The 18,200-nt window shown below is 42.2% G+C and overlaps 1 long non-coding RNA gene across 1 annotated transcript; it reads left to right on the forward strand.

Annotated features, from left to right (window-relative positions):
- The first annotated feature begins 7,917 nt into the window (after positions 1–7,917).
- Positions 7,918–12,383, forward strand: LOC142741569 (uncharacterized). Its single transcript, XR_012881199.1, has 2 exons — positions 7,918–8,015; positions 12,162–12,383. It is a non-coding gene; the product is annotated as an uncharacterized LOC142741569 (long non-coding RNA).
- Positions 12,384–18,200: the final 5,817 nt, after the last annotated feature.

Consider the following 18,200-nt stretch of genomic DNA (forward strand, 5'->3'; position numbering starts at 1 on the left):
CTGTAAAAATGTAATACAATTAGCAAAAATACAAAATGAAAGGCAGGTGGCCAAGGATAGTAAAACAAATCCCAAAAAATTCTTCAAGTATATAAATGCTAAAAAGCCAAGGTCTGAACATGTAGGACCCTTACATAGTGGTAATGGGGAGTTGGTCACAGGGGATCAAGAGAAGGCAGAGTTACTAAATGGGTTCTTTAGCTCTGTATATATAACAGAAGAAGGAGCAGCTGATGTAGCCGGTGCCAGTGCTATTAATATATCAGTTGATATACTGAATTGGATGAATGTAGATATGGTCCAAGCTAAATTAAATAAAATAAATGTGCACAAGGCCCCGGGACCAGATGGGTTACACCCTAGAGTTCTTAAAGAGCTTAGTTCAGTTATTTCTGTCCCCCTTTTCATAATATTCAGAGAATCTCTAGTGACTGGTATAGTGCCAAGGGACTGGCGCAGGGCAAATGTGGTGCCTATTTTCAAAAAGTGCTCTAGATCTTCCCCGGGTAATTATAGACCAGTAAGCCTAACATCCATCGTGGGGAAAATGTTTGAGGCGCTATTGAGGGACTATATACAGGATTATGTGACAAAAAATAGTATTATAAGTGACAGCCAGCACGGTTTTACTAAGAACAGAAGCTGTCAAACTAACCAGATTTGTTTTTATGAAGAGGTGAGCAGAAGCCTAGACAGAGGGGCCGGTGTGGATATAGTGTTTTTGGACTTTGCAAAGGCATTTGACACTGTCCCCCATAGACGCCTAATGGGTAAATTAAGGACTATAGGTTTAGAAAATATAGTTTGTAATTGGATTGAGAATTGGCTCAAGGACCGTATCCAGCGAGTTGTGGTCAATGATTCCTACTCTGAATGGTCCCCGGTAATAAGTGGTGTACCCCAGGGTTCAGTGCTGGAACCACTATTATTCAACTTATTTATTAATGATATAGAGGATGGGATTAATAGCATTATTTCTATTTTTGCAGATGACACCAAGCTATGGAAGATGTTAGTTTGTTTAAATCTGCTTGCAATTCACGAAGTGTTTGGGCATCCAGTTGGCAAATGAAGTTTAATGTAGATAAATGTAAAGTTATGCACCTGGGTACCAACAACCTGCATGCATCATATGTCCTAGTCGGAGTTACACTGGCGGATTCACTTGTTGAGAAGGATCTGGGTGTACTTGTAAATCATAAACTAAATAACAGCATGCAGTGTCAATCAGCTGCTTCAAAGGCCAGCAAGATATTGTCGTGTATTAAAAGAGGCATGGAGTCGCGGGACAGGGATGTAATATTACCACTTTACAAAGCATTAGTGAGGCCTCATCTAGAATATGCAGTTCAGTTCTGGGCTCCAGTTCATAGAATGGATGCCCTGGAGTTGGAAAAAATACAAAGAAGAGCAACAAAGCTAATTAGGGGCATGGAGAATCTAAGTGATGAGGAAAGATTAAAAGAACTAAACCTATTTAGCCTTGAAAAAAGACGACTAAGGGGGGACATGATTAACTTATATAAATATATTAATGGCACATACAAAAAATATGGTGAAATCCTGTTCCATGTAAAACCCCCTCAAAAAACAAGGGGGCACTCCCTTTGTCTGAAGAAAAAAAGGTTCAACCTCTAGAGGCGACAAGCCTTCTTTACTGTGAGAACTGTGAATCTATGGAATAGTCACCGCAGGAGCTGTCACAGCAGGGACAGTAGATGGCTTTAAAAAAGGCTTAGATCATTTCCTAGAACAAAAAAGTATTAGCTCCTATGTGTAGAAATTTTTCCTTCCCTTTTCCCGTCCCTTGGTTGAACTTGATGGACATGTGTCTTTTTTCAGCCGTACTAACTATGTAACTATGTAACTATGTCATATATAAGATTATATTTCTGATAATAATTGGCAGATTATCAGAATTTTGCTGTATTTTTATTTATATTACTTTTGCACTTAATTGATATTTTCGTTATGAGCGGTACATGGTAATTTGGTAACATGCTGTTCTCTGAAACACTTATCATTAGAAGCTTTCTCCATAAAAAAGGGAAAAGGTCACCTGTCATTTCTCTGAACCTGTCAGTGCAGGAGGGTAATACTGACCGCTTCATACAATATAGACCTTCATAATTAATATGTGGGTGTAGGGTTCTGGGAAATAGCGTACAGATGGAAAGGTTAACATATTCAGAGTGTGTTTGACATAGTCATTGCACTTTGTTCAGTTCCCACATTGAAAATAAACTAGACAAGACATTTTATGGGTTCGGTTCTTTTAGCTTGAATTGTACACCATCAATATGGACTTGATGTTCTAGTCACTTCTACAGTAAATATTCGATATAGGAAGGCAACAGCTGATAATTTATTCATTTATTAATTATGTCCGATATGAAGACAGGATAAAACTAGACCAGATAGTCAGAAACTGCGCCAAATTATCTACAATGGCACACGCTGTTTGATTAATTTGGCGCTCCTTGCTAGACACTTTAAACACTTTTTTCTTCCACCTCTCGGCTGGTATACTTCTCACCAATATTTAACACACAAAAAAAATCTCCCTCAATGATTAAAAAAAATGAAGTGTAAAATTTAAAGGGGTATTTCAGTGAGAAAAAGTTACGCCCTATTCGTAGGTGATCGGTGGGTGTCTGACAGCTGCGACTTCCATCGATCATGAGAATGGGCGTCTCGTACCCCCATTTGAACGGAGCAGCAGGTCGCTCATGCGCACTGCCACTCCATTCATTCTCTAAGGGAGCGCCGGAGATAGCCGAGTACAGCGTTCAGCTATTTCCGGCACTCCCATAGTGATTGAATGGAGCGGCAGTGTGCAGAAGCGACCTACTGCTCCGTTCAAACGGGGGGTATGGGACCCCCGTTCTCGGGATCGGTGGAAGTCTCAGCTGTCAGACACCCACCGATCACCTACGGTGAGGGGGGTGACTTGTTCTAACCAGAATACTCCTTTAAGTCTTTGTAAGGAACTAAACAATAAATTACGTAAAATTATAAATAAAAACAAAGACAAAGAACACACTTTTTTTAAACAAAATATATTGTATTTTATGTAATAATATACATATAACATAAATAAACCTTATATTCTTGGACTCCTCATAAACCCAACCAATACTAAACCCCATAAGGCCCTGTTCACACAACAGAATTTTCATGCTGATTCCGACAAGTTTTCTGCGTCGGAAACTGCATACATTTTGTTGGTAACAAGGCTGGCATTAATGTCGATGGGAAACCACCCTGTTGTTCAGATGAGGCATAATTTGGAGCAGAGGATGGATAGAAAACACGGAAGCACAGCACTACAAATGAACATACACAACACTCCTGACCCATTTTTCCCATTAGTCTCCTTACCATTTTAAGTTCTGACTCACTTTGTAAGCAAATAGACTCTGATAATAGCAAAGCCGAACGCCAGGTGCGAAAGGGCAGGTGAAAACTTAGGGCTTTATTTTTTTAAATAGTCCATTTGTTATCCATAGCAACCAGGCAGAGGGTGTAGCTGAAGGGGGACATAACTATACAGGGTGCAGAGGTAGCAGTTGCACCCGGGACCTGTTGCCTGAAGGGAGTGGAAAATACTGATAAGAAGACCTCAGTATTATTAGTGACATATGGCAGGTAAGGCCCTCTTATAGATTTTTCACTAGGGCCCAGACCTGAGCTGCCATATAACTTTTGAAACTTCTCCTAAAAAAAAAAAACTGGACTGTGATTGGTTGCTTTAAAGGTGTTTTCCCATCATGGACATTTATGGCATATCCACAGGATATGTCATAAATGGCAGATAGACCCGCACTTATCTCTAGACTGGGGCCCACTAAACCCCGCTCTACCGCTCTGTGTTGGCACTGAAGAGTGCGATTTCCGACCATGGATTACGGTAACAATAACAACTCCCATAGTAATAATCGGCAGTTACGGAACCAGTGCAGCATGCGAGCTACGCTGTTTCCGTAATTCATGGTCGGAAAACACACTCTTCAGCCACAACACAGAGTGGCAGAACAGGGTTTATGACATCCTGTAGACATGTCATAAATGTCTCTGATGGGAAAAGCCCTTTAAGCAGCAAGGCCAGATTTGAGAAATAAGACCCAATTTAACCCAAATGAACATAGGGAAATGATATCACCTGCAGATGTGCAGAGATACGGTATATAGACTTTTAGTAGATTTGGTATATGGACGGGTTGTTTAGTAAGAACCTTGCACTAAATGTTATTCGTAATGTCTGCAATCAATCAAAAAATAGAAAATACATTTCCTGGACATTTCCTTTTCCTTCTATACATCATACAGATTTCCTGCATGTGCGCAAAAATAGCAGCTGAAGACGTAATGATGAGACTGTGATGAAATAGTCCATAAATACTTCACCGTAGTAGCGTTCATACGAGGATACAGTGAGTTTACTGACATCTGATAATGATCTGCTTGTGTTATTAGTTTGCTGCATCTGAGTTGGTCCCTGCGTACAGCGAATAAGAAACTATGGCAAATTATTATACTCAAATCTAAATACAGTCTAAGGCCGTGTAAATGAGCACCGATCAACGAGACCGCTCATTGATCGGCGCTCGTTTACTCTTTTCACAAGGAGCTAGTATGGGGACGAGTGCTCATTACTACAATTGCCCGTCCCCATATATTTACATCATGTCGGCAGCGCATTTCCCTCTTTACACAGGAAGATGTGCCGTTGCCAACCATAATATTTAAGGCATTTCAATTGATACGATCAGCAGATGATTGAGCGTTTGTTCATCGGCTGATCGTTGCACTGTTTACACAGGGCAATTATCGGGAGCTGGCGTTCTGTGAACTCTCATTTGCCCGATAATGGGCCGGTGTAAAAGTGCCTTAAGCGTTTTTTATAACATTATTACCATAAGAAAAAGGCAGTCACACAATTGGGTAACTTGCATCCACATCTTAATTTTCATTAATTTAAGAGTTTGGTTTAATTGAAAACTTGGTCTCTACAATTTCAAAAGATGGGCAAATACACATTTTCTTCATCAACACTCGGGAGTCTAAGTGAGATAATTAAAGGACAATCCTCTATTTAATATTCATGGTCTTTACTACTTATCACCTCACTGTCCATTCACAAACATCTCAATTATCCTATGAACTAGTGTCATTTTTGGACACCGGAACCAATGACTAAAGGCCTTTTTACATGGGCCGATGATCAGGGCCCATTCATCAGCTTGTGTAAAAGAGCCCAGCAGTCAGCCAGCAAGCGAGCAAGGGCTCGTTTGTGGGTTAATCTGATCTTTTATGTGGCAGTAAAAGTTGTCGGCAGCACATCTCAGTGTGTAAACAGGGCATGTGCTGCTGACAATGAGGCAAACTGTCTGGGGACGAGTGATCTCGTTTGTCACCAAATAGTACAATGAATGCTTCATGTAAATGATTGCTCCATGTGCTATATTGACGATCAGCGCTTGTGTAAAAAAAAAACCTTAGGATATAAAAATATGACTTGGACAATAAAAAATGGTTCACATTGTGCGGGTCAAATCCAACTCTGAGATGTGTAGCTCTTTTTCTTCCTACACTCAAGGAAGCAGAAGAGACTCTAATAGTTGTAAGTGTTTAGTTATTTCTCTTATTGGTCCCTTTTATTTTGTAACTGTTTTTCATTTTATTTTGTCTCTTTTTGTATTTTTTGTAAGCGCTGTACCTTTTATAGTAAAGCTTTAATAAGTTTAGTCTCGGTATACTCTAAAGAATCTATAGTCCTTCTTAGAGTGTGTTAACCTTTTCACTTCTGTAGTGTGTATGGGTGTGTTTGGTACCTACTGGCCCAGAACTCAGTAGGTGGTGGCCGTGAGATGTGTATCTGGGGTGTGTGGACTTTCTTGGGGTCTGATTCATGCTTAATTTGCAGCCTTATTGAACGGTAAGGCCTCATGCACATGACCGTGCTTTTGGGGCAGCAATTTAGCCACATTTTTCTGAAAAATTGCGGACCCATTCTTTTCTATGGCCCTATGCACACGATTTACCCGGATTGGTGTGGGGGTCGCAAATCCGGTCCGCAAAAACTCAGGACATGTCATTTTTCGGTCCGTATTTTCTGATTCACCAATACTGGTGAAGTGTTGTGTATCAGGGAGTCCTGATGATATCTGGATACACAACGAGCGTTTTTTACAGTCCAATGGACAGCAACGGACCGGTGGGTTTGGAGACTGCAAAACCAATGTGATCGCATGCATGAGCCCTTAGTGGAAGATTGAGTGAGTGGATTAACCCTTACGGTCACACCGAAGTCATGTGCTGTGAAGATATATACAGGAAACACAATACCAGTGATTTTGGTGCGTAGACGAACAAAATCAGGACACTTGGAGGGTCTGGAGCGACCGTAAATAATATAACTTTGTATCTGGTGGAACATATACGTTAGGGTAGAAATGAATGATAGTTAAATGGAAAACAAATAGGCAAATACCTGGATGTCTAGTGTAAAATATGTAGCAATCCCCTGGTGGTCTAGTGTAAAATATCCAGCTATATTACAGTGATCACATGGAAAATAGTAGGTCAGTTCCACTTTTTAGTTTATGGCTTTCAACACTTCTATACTAAACTTATCCATACTCTTCAGAAATCATTATAGGTGACAATCTCCAGGATCCATGACTGTTAGGGCTGAAGTTCCCTCTAGTGGACAAGCCTGGTCCTGACTGTGTTACATATGTGAACCCAGCTCACTTTCAGTAGTAAATACGCAAAAATATTATTTTATTTTACTGTTGTGTCTAAATAGTCAAAAAATTAAAGATGATTTAACATCTGGATTTATACTGCATCCTAAAATATAATTAATTGATTGCACATTCATTTCCATGTAAACTGCTTTTGCTAAATACAGTGCAAAGTAACTAAGTTGTTTTTAATAAACTCCATTTGAATAATGCAACACATGGAAAATTGGTTCATAGCAGTCATTCTTTCCTTTTCCCAATGAGGCATTTATCCTTAATTGAATTACTTCAGTGGAATGACATAGGGGACAAAGTCCAGAATGTACTTTCAGCTTATCTTCCAAAGGCCACAAGATCAGATTCCAGCTGTGCTGCAAAACACGCCTTGCCCTGACACGTTACTGGCAAGAAACAGCTCATGTTTGTGAATTTATTTGGAAGAAAAATGCTCAAGACTGTTAAACAATATTGAACTGATATAAATGGATAGAATGACGGTCAGATGGGAAGCTCCGGATCAACGGCTTGTCAGGGGAAAAGCAGCTTGATCATGTGGGGGGACGTGGAGCCTGACGTCAAGGGGCGGAGCTTGGGCAGAAACGCCAAATGAGCGAAGGAGGAAGTGTTGCTGAGGGCTCGCGCTTTTTGAAGATGGAGGAACTGATGAGCAGCGTGAGGGCCTTAGCCTCGGAGAGGGAAGCGGCTTGGTTGGCGGAGCAGGTGTCCGGGATGCAGGCAGTGGTGGATGTAGGTGCACGGCCGGTGTACAATGCTTGGCCCGGCTCGTCGAGCGAGCGGAAGAGGTGTGCGCCCACCCGTGACATGAGGAAGACACAAGGAAGCGGGAAGGTGTCGGCAGGAGCGAGGAGGGACCCTGGATCAGCATTTGGCAGGCAAGTGGAGGGGAACATGGTGGTGAATGCTTCAGAGCTGCTAATGGAGTTAGCTGATGGGGGTCAGCATGCTGGAGGATCCGGGGGTGCAGCCTCCCGGCTGGCACCTTGTCACATGTGGCTAGCCGGAGAGGTGCGATGGAAGAGGACAGTTTGGCTCCTGAAGCTACGGCCGGGGCCACCGACGGGGGTTAGCGGTGGAAGAGGGGAGTATGCAGCTGGTTCCGGTGGACTGGGATCGTTTGGATGATGTGGTGTATTTTTCTCAAAGGTCCCAAGGACGACGGGAGCTGTCGCGCCGATCGCCGTTGATAACTGTTATTGGTGGTCCAGGACCCGGACTCGGAGTCGGGATCGGAGGCTAGCTCTTGAGGTAAGACGTGTGACTGGATTTCAGGAGACTTCTGTGTTGGAACGCCGCCGCGAGCCTGAGGTATACGGTGGTTGGTTGGATGGCGGGAGATGTTCCGCTAGGTCGAATAGGGAGGCCTCGTCTCTGGTGCAAAGCGCAGGACGATCCTCCTGGAGGGAAGGGGCATTTGTAGTCTTGTCCGTGTATCGGGGTGCGGGGGAGCAGGCCGAGGGGACGAGCCCCGTTTTGCAGAGGAACAGTAAGGTGGGCCGGGAGGCGGAGCAGGCGGATGTTGGGGTAGCCGGGGCTTGGTAGGAAGTTCGGGAGTGCGTTCTTCCCCGATGTGTAGTACGGCTGGAGGGGAAGATGCATCGGGTTCAGCGGTAGGCGGCTCCAAGGTGGGGATTTTGGATCGTCAAGTGGCGGTTCTGGGACCCGTGACGGATGTGGCACACAGGGGTTCTTATTTTGCTTTTTCGAGCCCGCTGGGTGCGCATTTGAAGGATGAAACTCGTCAGAAGTCCACAGGAAATGACAAAAGTGTCTCATAGATGCGGGTCCCAACTCTGGGACCTGCATCTTTATTTAGAACTGGCTGCAGAATCTATACGGAGACCAGTGGAGAGAGAGTAACGTGTGCGTGCAGCTCTCTCTATTCTGTTCAATGGGAGTTACGGAAACCGCTTAGCAAGAGCTGCTCTGCTATTTCCATAACAACCATAAAACAGAATAGAGAGAGCTGCGCGCACACGTGACACTCCCTCCACTGGTCTCTGCATGCATTCTGCGGTCAGTTCTAAGCACAGGTGCGGGTCCCAGAGCTGGGACTCGCATCTATCAGACTTTTTTGGCATTTTCTGTGGATATGCCATAAATGTCTAAGATGGGAAAAATCCTTTAATACAATAGAGTGAAATCCAGTGACTCACCGGTGACATCTTCTCAGATTGGAGTAGCTCACTTGCTTTTCTTCTTCATCCGCCACAGATTGCCCTGACACCTTTTTTCTGACTACGAATCGGCTCTGCAGATTTTGCAATACAAACATCTTTGGCTTCTCGCTTTTCTAGCAGATCCCCACCCTCTACAAAAATCTCACCATTTATAGTGGCCCAGATGGAAATAATGCCCCTTCGGTGCCACACACTATAATAGTACTAGGCCCCACACAGTAATAGTGCCACACATATCTCCCTGTAGATAGTGCCACACACAGCCCCCCGGTAGATAGTGCAACACAGCCCCCTGTAGATAGTGCCACATACAGTCCCCCCCTATAGTCAGTACCACACAGCCCCCTGTAAACAGTGCCACACAGCCCCCCTTGTACATAGTGCTACAAAGCCCCCTACTGTATATAGTGCCCACAGCCCCACAAACACAAAAAATTCTACTTACCTAGCCCCGTTCCCACGATGGATGGAGTGGCTCCACAGCCTCAGGATGCTGAGACGGGACCCTTACGTAAGTCAGCGTGATGCAGTGACGTCATCTCGCCGAACTGCGCAGGGATGCTTCCTAGCGCCTTATAGGCTGCAGATCTAATGTGGCCTGCAACCTATAGTACTCAATTGTATCTGCGTCCTGAGGACGCAGATACAATTGTATGTGGCAGTTGCTAGCACCGGGGCCCCCCAGTACTAAAGATGCCACCGGGCATGAGGGGGCCTGTGCTGCCCTGCCCATAAATGTTGAAGTTCAGGAAAAGATGGCTGACTTGTGATTAAATTGTTTTGGCACCGGGAGAAACTGTCCCAGACCCCATCTCTGTTAGTGTATTGCCTCACCACAATAGCAAAGGGCTATTATGGGGGGGGGGGTATCGCCTGCAATATAAAATCTGCTGATCTGGAAAAAGCCTAAAGTGACATGTGATTGAAGCTGCGTGAGTGGTGCGTGCTATTGCAGGTGACAGTCAGGAGCCTTACTGCAGTTTTGTGTAAGCAGCAGTGTGAAGGGTGGGTGACGGGTAGTAGCCTCCCCAGGAACCAGTGAGTGTGGGCAGCCTTAAGGCCTAGTAAAGGCTGGAAATGTAAATAGGACGCACCTCTGTATTACAGAGGAGTGCCCTTGACTCTTAAAGTGGAGAGCCAGCCATCTCTGCCTTCCTGAACCGGCTGGAATCCGTATTTAAAAGACTGTGCCTCTGAGGTGCTGAGAAGTGTTTTGTTGTCTGCTGTGACCAGGTATGATGTTAGTACCTTGTATACACCACAGCCTGCTGTGAGAGTCTAAAGGGGATTTGAGGGGGAGAAGAGGAGCAGGTGAGTAAATTTTTTATTTTATGTCTGATCGGGGTCAGGCGAAGAGGGATTGGGGCCGGTCGTAGTCACGGAAAGTTGGGTGCACAATTGTGGCGCATGAACAGCCTGAAAGATTAAACACATTTACTAAGAGGCGTTCACATCTTAATAATTGTGTTCCATCTTACTGCAGTTAACTGTTGATTAAGATTGACATAAAAACATCAGTCTTAATAAATCTCTCACTAAATGTCTAGAGTGGGAATACCCCTTTCATGGCTCATAAAAATCAGTGTTAGGCCTTGTTCAGATGAACGATGGTTACATCTGTGTTCTGGCCGAGTGTATAACGACTTATGCTCCAGGATTAAAGATATTGGATGTTTAGAACATCTCACTGTAGTGATTTTTGATCGCCTAGAGGATTTCTCAAAGGCTTGGCCCCCATGGGATGTGTTTTCTATTAGATGTCATTTGTAGATAGTGACAATTGCCCCCTACAGGAAGCTCAGGAACCCTGAAATACCTCCCCTCCTGTCCCTATTGTACTCCTTGTCTCGTTAAGTATTTCTTCTATGTTTTTTGTCATGTTGCTCATCACAAAAGCAAGTGAATTGATACTCTATATCTGGTATGTTATTACTGTTTAATTGCCGTAGATATTCTTAACTTGCATTGATGTGATTCTGGAAGTACTATATTGATGTGATTATCTACCTACCTTGTTCATGGTTATTATCGCAGCTCATTACTTCATTTTATTTTTGTTTGTTTTTCTGTTTTTTATTGTGACTGATAAACCCTTTCAATAAAAACAGTTGAAGAAAAAAAAAACATAGCTAGCACGCTGAAGAAATTAACGGATGTGTGAATGAGCTCTAACACTGATTTTTATGTGGCACATCCAAAAGTACACGGAGCTACATATATCCAAATACATATAGACCACTAAGAACACATGTATTAACACACATAGTGGCACTTTTTACCACAGATCAAACCACGTAATTGCGTGGAACCACAGGGAGCTGGGTCCCCTGTTGGGTCGTCTGAACGTGTCGGGCCGTCTGACAGTGCCACAACTTTTAACTGTTTCTGCGCACTCAGGATGCAGATACTGTGGTGTCGCTAGCATGCCACACCCACGAATAAGCCCTGGATCACCGGACAACTGCTTCATTCGATTGTATCTGCATGCTCAGGATGCAAATACAATTTAATACCATTCATTAGGCTACAAGCCACATTAGACTTGCAGCCTGTAAAACGCTGGGATAGCATTCCCACGCAGTCTGGCCTGATGACGTCACTGCATTACACCAGCTTATGCAAGAGTCCCGTCTAGGTGTCTCATAGGCAGCAGGAGTAATGTGACTGAGGAGTCCTGCTGTGCAGCTCCGTTTGTCTTGGGAACAAAGCTAGGTGAGTATAAGTTTTATTATTTGTTTGAGGAGCCTTATAACGCAATAGAGGAGCTATCTATGTGTGTGACACTATCTACAAGCGACACTATGTGTGGCACTATCAACAAGGGGCACTGTATGTGACACTCTTTACAGGTGCCTTTGGTTATAGCCCCCAGACATAACTTTGCTTGAGGCCCCAGAGATGTCAAATCCACCCCTGCATACACATATACGCATATCAACACATATAGACACACATAGGCATAATGTAAAGCCTTCAGTCCTCCCTCTGTGGTCCAGGATGGGACTCCGAGCAGGTAGCTATTTTTATAGACCTTTTTTTATAAACCTATTGAATATTTTTTGTTTGAAAAAATAATAAATCTGTAGAGGGATAAATACATCAAATAATAATAAAAAAAATTGATCTCACATGCAATGCTCACTTTAGAGAGGCGAGACCGAATAAAAAATTTGTGTGTTTCTATGAATAACTGATCATTTCTGATCTGCAACAGGAGAATTACAAACACCTTGTTTTTCGGCCAATGAGGATCAACTGTGAAAAATGACTCCTCCCCTTATACATGTGAGCATTGAGGTCACCGACTGACATAGAAAATCGAAGAACGGGAAAGCACTCCAATGCCGGTGATATACTTTAAGCCTGATGAAAGGTTAATTACCAGAAATGTTTGTGTTACATGGATTATCAATAAAGATATATTTCTGCTGAACAAGGGGTTTGAGCCGTGTGCATTTTATAGAGATATAGGTGGGTCGGTGACAGGGAGACAAAAATATAAAGAGAAAAATAAGATATTAGACAAACATATTGCAATCCTGCGTGAAATACGGAACCATATTGAGGCCCATATAGATCAACATTATGTGACGTTATCTATTTGAGGAGACCAGTACTATAAAGGAAGTGTGATAGGTGGCGGCCGTGTTACAGATTTTGCGTTGGGGCCCAGGAGCTTCATGTTTCACCTCTTCTCACACTCCATTATATAGCGTAAGCTCCCTATAAACGTTATTTTGGGTTGCTTTAGGTCAACTTATACGGGTAAATGCACAAAAACAGGCCATATGTTAATTAACCAATTCATGTCCCAACGTGGCAGATCAGTGTTTCGGTGGTGAACCAAATGTTATAATAGACTGGGTTAAAACTGCGTTTTTTTTTTGTTGCATTTTTAACCTTTTTTTTTTTTTGTTTGTTTTTTAGTACATGAATACCCCTTGAAAGGCTAGGGAGTTTATCAACTAAAACAAAAAATGGCGGTTAAAAAAAGGTAACAAAAATTCATAGTGTGAACCCAGCCATAATATATTAGCATAAAAATTGGGCAAAATTTAAGAATTTTTGTTCGCAACTTTTCTGTATTTTAATATGTAACTCTGTGCATAGACCGAAAACATAGTGCCCCATGGGACACAATTTCAATAATGCTAAAGGGGTTAAATTTATTTAATTCATTAAAAAGATGATTCGTAACATCCTAACACTTTACCTCTGTCTTTCAAGAGGCCGATTATGTGGGTCTGACATCACAATGCGTATCCTTCGGTTACATTTGACCTTACAAATAACAATTGTAAGGACAGGATACGCATTATTTTTGTAGCTTAGTAATCAAACTCTTGTTCTGCCTATAAAAGGCATTTATTCAGCGAGGTTTACGGCTCAATTGACGTCTATTAGAGAAGGCTGCTTCCTTCCTGGCGTGTTGGGAAAGGAAAGATGTAATTATAGGCTGGCCTGTGAATTAAATTTTAGGAAGGGAAAGCCTAATTAAACATAAATGTGACAAAAAAAAAAGCTTATTGAAAGGTTTTATAGGAAATGCATTTTAGGCCTTAAAAAAAAGGTTGCAATTGTCATCATTATTTGGCTCACATGAAAGCAATGGGAAAATGAGATTTTTAGTCTGTAGCTGATAGATAAGGTAAATGACTGGGAGTTGTCTCTAATGAGTGGTGAATAATTCAGGAGGAAGAAATTGGAACATTGAATGTTAATGATTTTAGAAATAATTAATAAATTATTGCATTTCTTGGCACTTTTTTGTAATCTTTTTTTCTTCCCTGTCATTTATGGTGTTTTTATGTCGCTCATGCTAGGCTTTCGGCAGAACCGTAATGTGCTCAAGATTAGATATATTCCAGGTTTCTTCGAGGTGTTGTCATATTCCCTATGGCTCCAGGTTATCTGTGGCTACTCCTATCAAAGTCACATTCCCTGTGAATTTCACAAAGGTGCCATATGTTGTTGTTGGGAAGGACCATTATGACAGGGATACATGTAAATTACCCGTCTTTAACCCTTTAGGGACCAGCTTATTTAAGGACTTAATGATGGAGTGATTTTTTTTTTCAGGTTTTTTTGACCGTTGCTTTTCAAAGGCTATAACTTTTTTCTTTTTCCGTAGACATAGCCGTTGGAGAGCAATTTACATTTTTTATTAGCACCATTTTGTGGTACATATAATTTATTCATTAACTTTTGTTAACTTTCTTAGGGGGGTAATGGGAAAAAACCTGAAATTTTGCCATTCTTTTTTGCTTCTTCAATTTTCACCATTTACCATGTGGTATTAATAATATAAGTTTATTCTGCGGGTCGTTATATTTTTGGCGATACCAAATTTATCTTTTTTTTATGTTTTGCTACTTTTACCCAATAAAAACACTTTTTCTTTAAAAGTATTTGTTTCTGTATCCCCGAAGTACAGTAAAAAATTGTGTAGTACCGTGTTAGCCAGAGACCATATGAAATGTTAAATACTTTTGTGTCAAAAAAGGCAAAAGTATAATAGGTATGATACCTTTATTGGCTAACCATAAAAGTTCTATATGCGGCTTTCAGAGCACAGAGGCCCCTTCTTCAGGCAGTTTACAAATGAATGACTTAGAAAAAAGCACAACATTTAGATGTTACACAAAGACAATTAGTACATGAAGTGATATATCATTAAGATAAGCCGGGGCAATAAAAGTGAGGTTATAGGGGTGATGACTTAGGAGTTAAGGCATCTGGAGTCAGTCTGATGGGGGATGTGACGTGTGTCCATGTAGTGGCTCATAAATCCTGGTGTTAGATTGAGGCCTTGTGTCAATGACTGGAATTTTATCATCATCTTGAATTCCCAAATTTTTCTTTCTCTGTTGTTTTTAAAATGACCCTTCAGAATGAGTACCTTTAAATCTGCCAAACTGTGGTCTGGTCCAGAGAAGTGTTTTCCCACGGGTGTATCCACCTCCTGTTTTATTGTATGTCTGTGAAGATTCATCCTGGTTTGTAGTTTTTGTATTGTTTCTCCAATGTAGATTCCTTTATTGATGCACCTTGTACACAGGATCATGTACACTACATTGGAGGATGTACAGGAGAACGTGCCAGTGATTTTATAGTTCTGCTGCGTGTTTGGTATCTGGATGGTGTTTGATGACCAGATGTTGGTACAGGTCTTGCATTTTCTACTTTTGCAAGGAAAAGTGCCAGTCTCTGATGGTGGTGAGAGGGCACTTCTGACCAGGAGATTCCTTAGGTTTGGTGGCTGTTTGTAGGCAAGGAGTGGTAAATCTGGGAATATTTCCTTCAGTTTATTGTCTTTGTTAAATATAGGTTGGAGATCAGCAGCAATTTTCCTCAAGATAAAATTGCTGCTGATCTCCAACCTATATTTAACAAAGACAATAAACTGCAGGAAATATTCCCAGATTTACCACTCCTTGCCTACAAACAGCCACCAAACCTAAGGAATCTCCTGGTCAGAAGTGCCCTCTCACCACCATCAGAGACTGGCACTTTTCCTTGCAAAAGTAGAAAATGCAAGACCTGTACCAACATCTGGTCATCAAACACCATCCAGATACCAAACACGCAGCAGGACTATAAAATCACTGGCAGGTTCTCCTGTACATCCTCCAATGTAGTGTACATGATCCTGTGTACAAGGTGCATCAATAAAGGAATCTACATTGGAGAAACAATACATTTCTGTATCCCCATATTTTAAGAGCCATAACTTTTTTTAATTTACCACTGATGTAGCTGTATGGGGGCTTATTTATTGCAGAGTATTAGGCCTATAAGTGTAAAACTGACTAGCATTTTATTAGGTCTTACCTTTGGCAGGGCCTAATAGGCATTCTCTGAAGGCAGACCTGGGGGCCTTTCTTAGTCCCCCCGCTGCCATAAAAACCACCAGCACCCTGCGATCGTTTCGGGGGGGTGCAGATGGGGTGACAGAGGTTGACACTTCCCTCTGAAACCACTAAGATGCCACAGTCTTTATTGACTGTGGCATCTAAAGGGTTAAAAGGGCAGGATCAAAGCTAACTTTAATCTCTCCCATTATAGAGCAAGAGCCCGTCTGTCTTTAGACACCTGCTCTAGCCAGCACCCATGCCAGGCTTATCTCACAGCGGCATGAAAAGGCAATACTGAGGTATAAGTACTATGAATGATCGCGGTGAAAACACATTGGCAGTCATTAAGGGGTTAAAGGTGTTAACTATTAACAACTCATTTTCATATACTCTATTAAGGCATTCTCAGCTAGCAGAGGTGCCCCCCCCCCCTATTCGGAACCCTCATCTGATTTTAATAAGAACTGTGTAATACCTCATTCTCCCTGTGGTGGCGCAGCAGGAGAACGGAATACTTGCTGCTCGGTTGCGCATCAGGTTATAGCTGATCAATGGGGTTCCCAGTAGCACAAACCCCTGTGATCAACTCATCATCAGGGTATCCTTGTGCCAACAAGGGATTGTCCAAAGCAGGCTGCATTTCTAAGATATCTTCATACAGGGTGGATTTAATGTAGATTCAGCATCAAAAATATGCAGAAAAAAATTAGTTATCAAAATCCCATTTACATGTTGCATAAAAATCACAGCAGAGATTTTAGGCGTTGCTGTGGTTCCTCATATCTGTGGCATGCTTTATTTTGCTGCAGAAGGTGGGATTGTTTTTTTGTATATTTCACCTTTGACATTACAAAGGATGAAATTACCTGTCAAAATCGCATTATAAGCCGCAAGGAAATTTGTAAAACTGACTATTTTGTTCCTGATAGAGTAACGGAAAAGTCCCACCGGTGTAACATGACTTTTGTATGACTAAATATCACTTACTATAGGTTATGGGTTAAACAAAATAAAATCATGACTATTAGGGCGGATTTACACGAGCGTGTGCGTTTTTGCACATGCAAAAGGCACTTAACAGCTCCGTGAGTCATCACATAGGATGTGCGGCTGCGTGATTTTCGGGCAGCCGCCATCATTATGACACTGTTTGGATGTTTGTAAACAGAAAAGCATACTTTTGACTTCTGTTGCACGAATCACGCGCGTCCCACGGAAATGCTTCCGTGTGGTGCGCGTGATTTTCACTGGTTGATTTTGACTTCAATGGGTGCGTGATGCACGAAAAACGCAGAAATATAGGACCTGTTGTGAGTTTTACGCAGCGGACTCACACTGCGCAAAAATCACTGACAGTCTGCACCATAGACTAGCATAGGTCACTCACTGTGTGGTCACCTCCTCAAGCACTATATGGGGGGCCACCCCCACTTCACCACCAAAAATACACTTAATTTATTATTGGTTTGCTACTTTGGGTATAATATTATGCTATATAAAGTAAGTTTACTTATGCTAGTGTATTGGTTATTAGAATTGCAAGTATTTATTAAATCAATGGTAATGCAAACTAATTCTATGGTTTCCGTTTGCCTTTCAATTGAGGGGTTCCTCTAACGGAAAGGTCCGAAGGAGCCCCTCAACGGAAACCAACGCTGATGTGAACAGGCCCTTCGTCCTGCTTGATAAGTAAGGCTGGGTTCACACGACCTATTTTCAGACGTAAACGAGGCGTATTATGCCTCGTTTTACGTCTGAAAATACGGCTCCAATACGTCGGCAAACATCTGCCCATTCATTTGAATGGGTTTGCCGACGTACTGTGCAGACGACCTGTAATTAACGCGTCGTCGTTTGACAGCTGTCAAAAGACGACGCGTAAAATTACAGCCTCGTCAAAAGAAGTGCAGGACACTTCTTGGGACGTTTTTGGAGCCGTTTTCTCATAGACTCCAATGAAAACAGCTCCAAAAACGGCCCAAAAAGCGTCACGAAAACGCAGCGAAAACGGCGCGAAAAACGCAGCGAAAAACGTGAGTTGCTCAAAAAACGTCTGAAAATCAGGTGCTGTTTTCCCTTGAAAACAGCTCCGTATTTTCAGACGTTTTTGGCTCAGCGTGTGAACATACCCTCACAGTGAAATGAGCAAGATAAAGTCATTATCAGTTACATGAGTGCTTTGTGCTATACTCAGTTGTTAAATATGGAAATTATTTGCATTATTTATGTTTGTTACTTGTGTTCTAAACTAGTAATAACATGTGCAATATAGATTTGTATAGTTTTATATGCACCCTGACGTGGTTAGGTTATGGGGGGCCCAGGCACATTCTTTGCACAGGGGCCCTCTGTAGTCTGTGTCTGCCTCTGAGGCAGTAGATGAAGGGGGCAAATGAAGA

The sequence above is a fragment of the Rhinoderma darwinii genome, chromosome 2 (assembly GCF_050947455.1).
Source record: "Rhinoderma darwinii isolate aRhiDar2 chromosome 2, aRhiDar2.hap1, whole genome shotgun sequence".
Taxonomy (NCBI): Eukaryota; Metazoa; Chordata; class Amphibia; order Anura; family Rhinodermatidae; genus Rhinoderma; species Rhinoderma darwinii.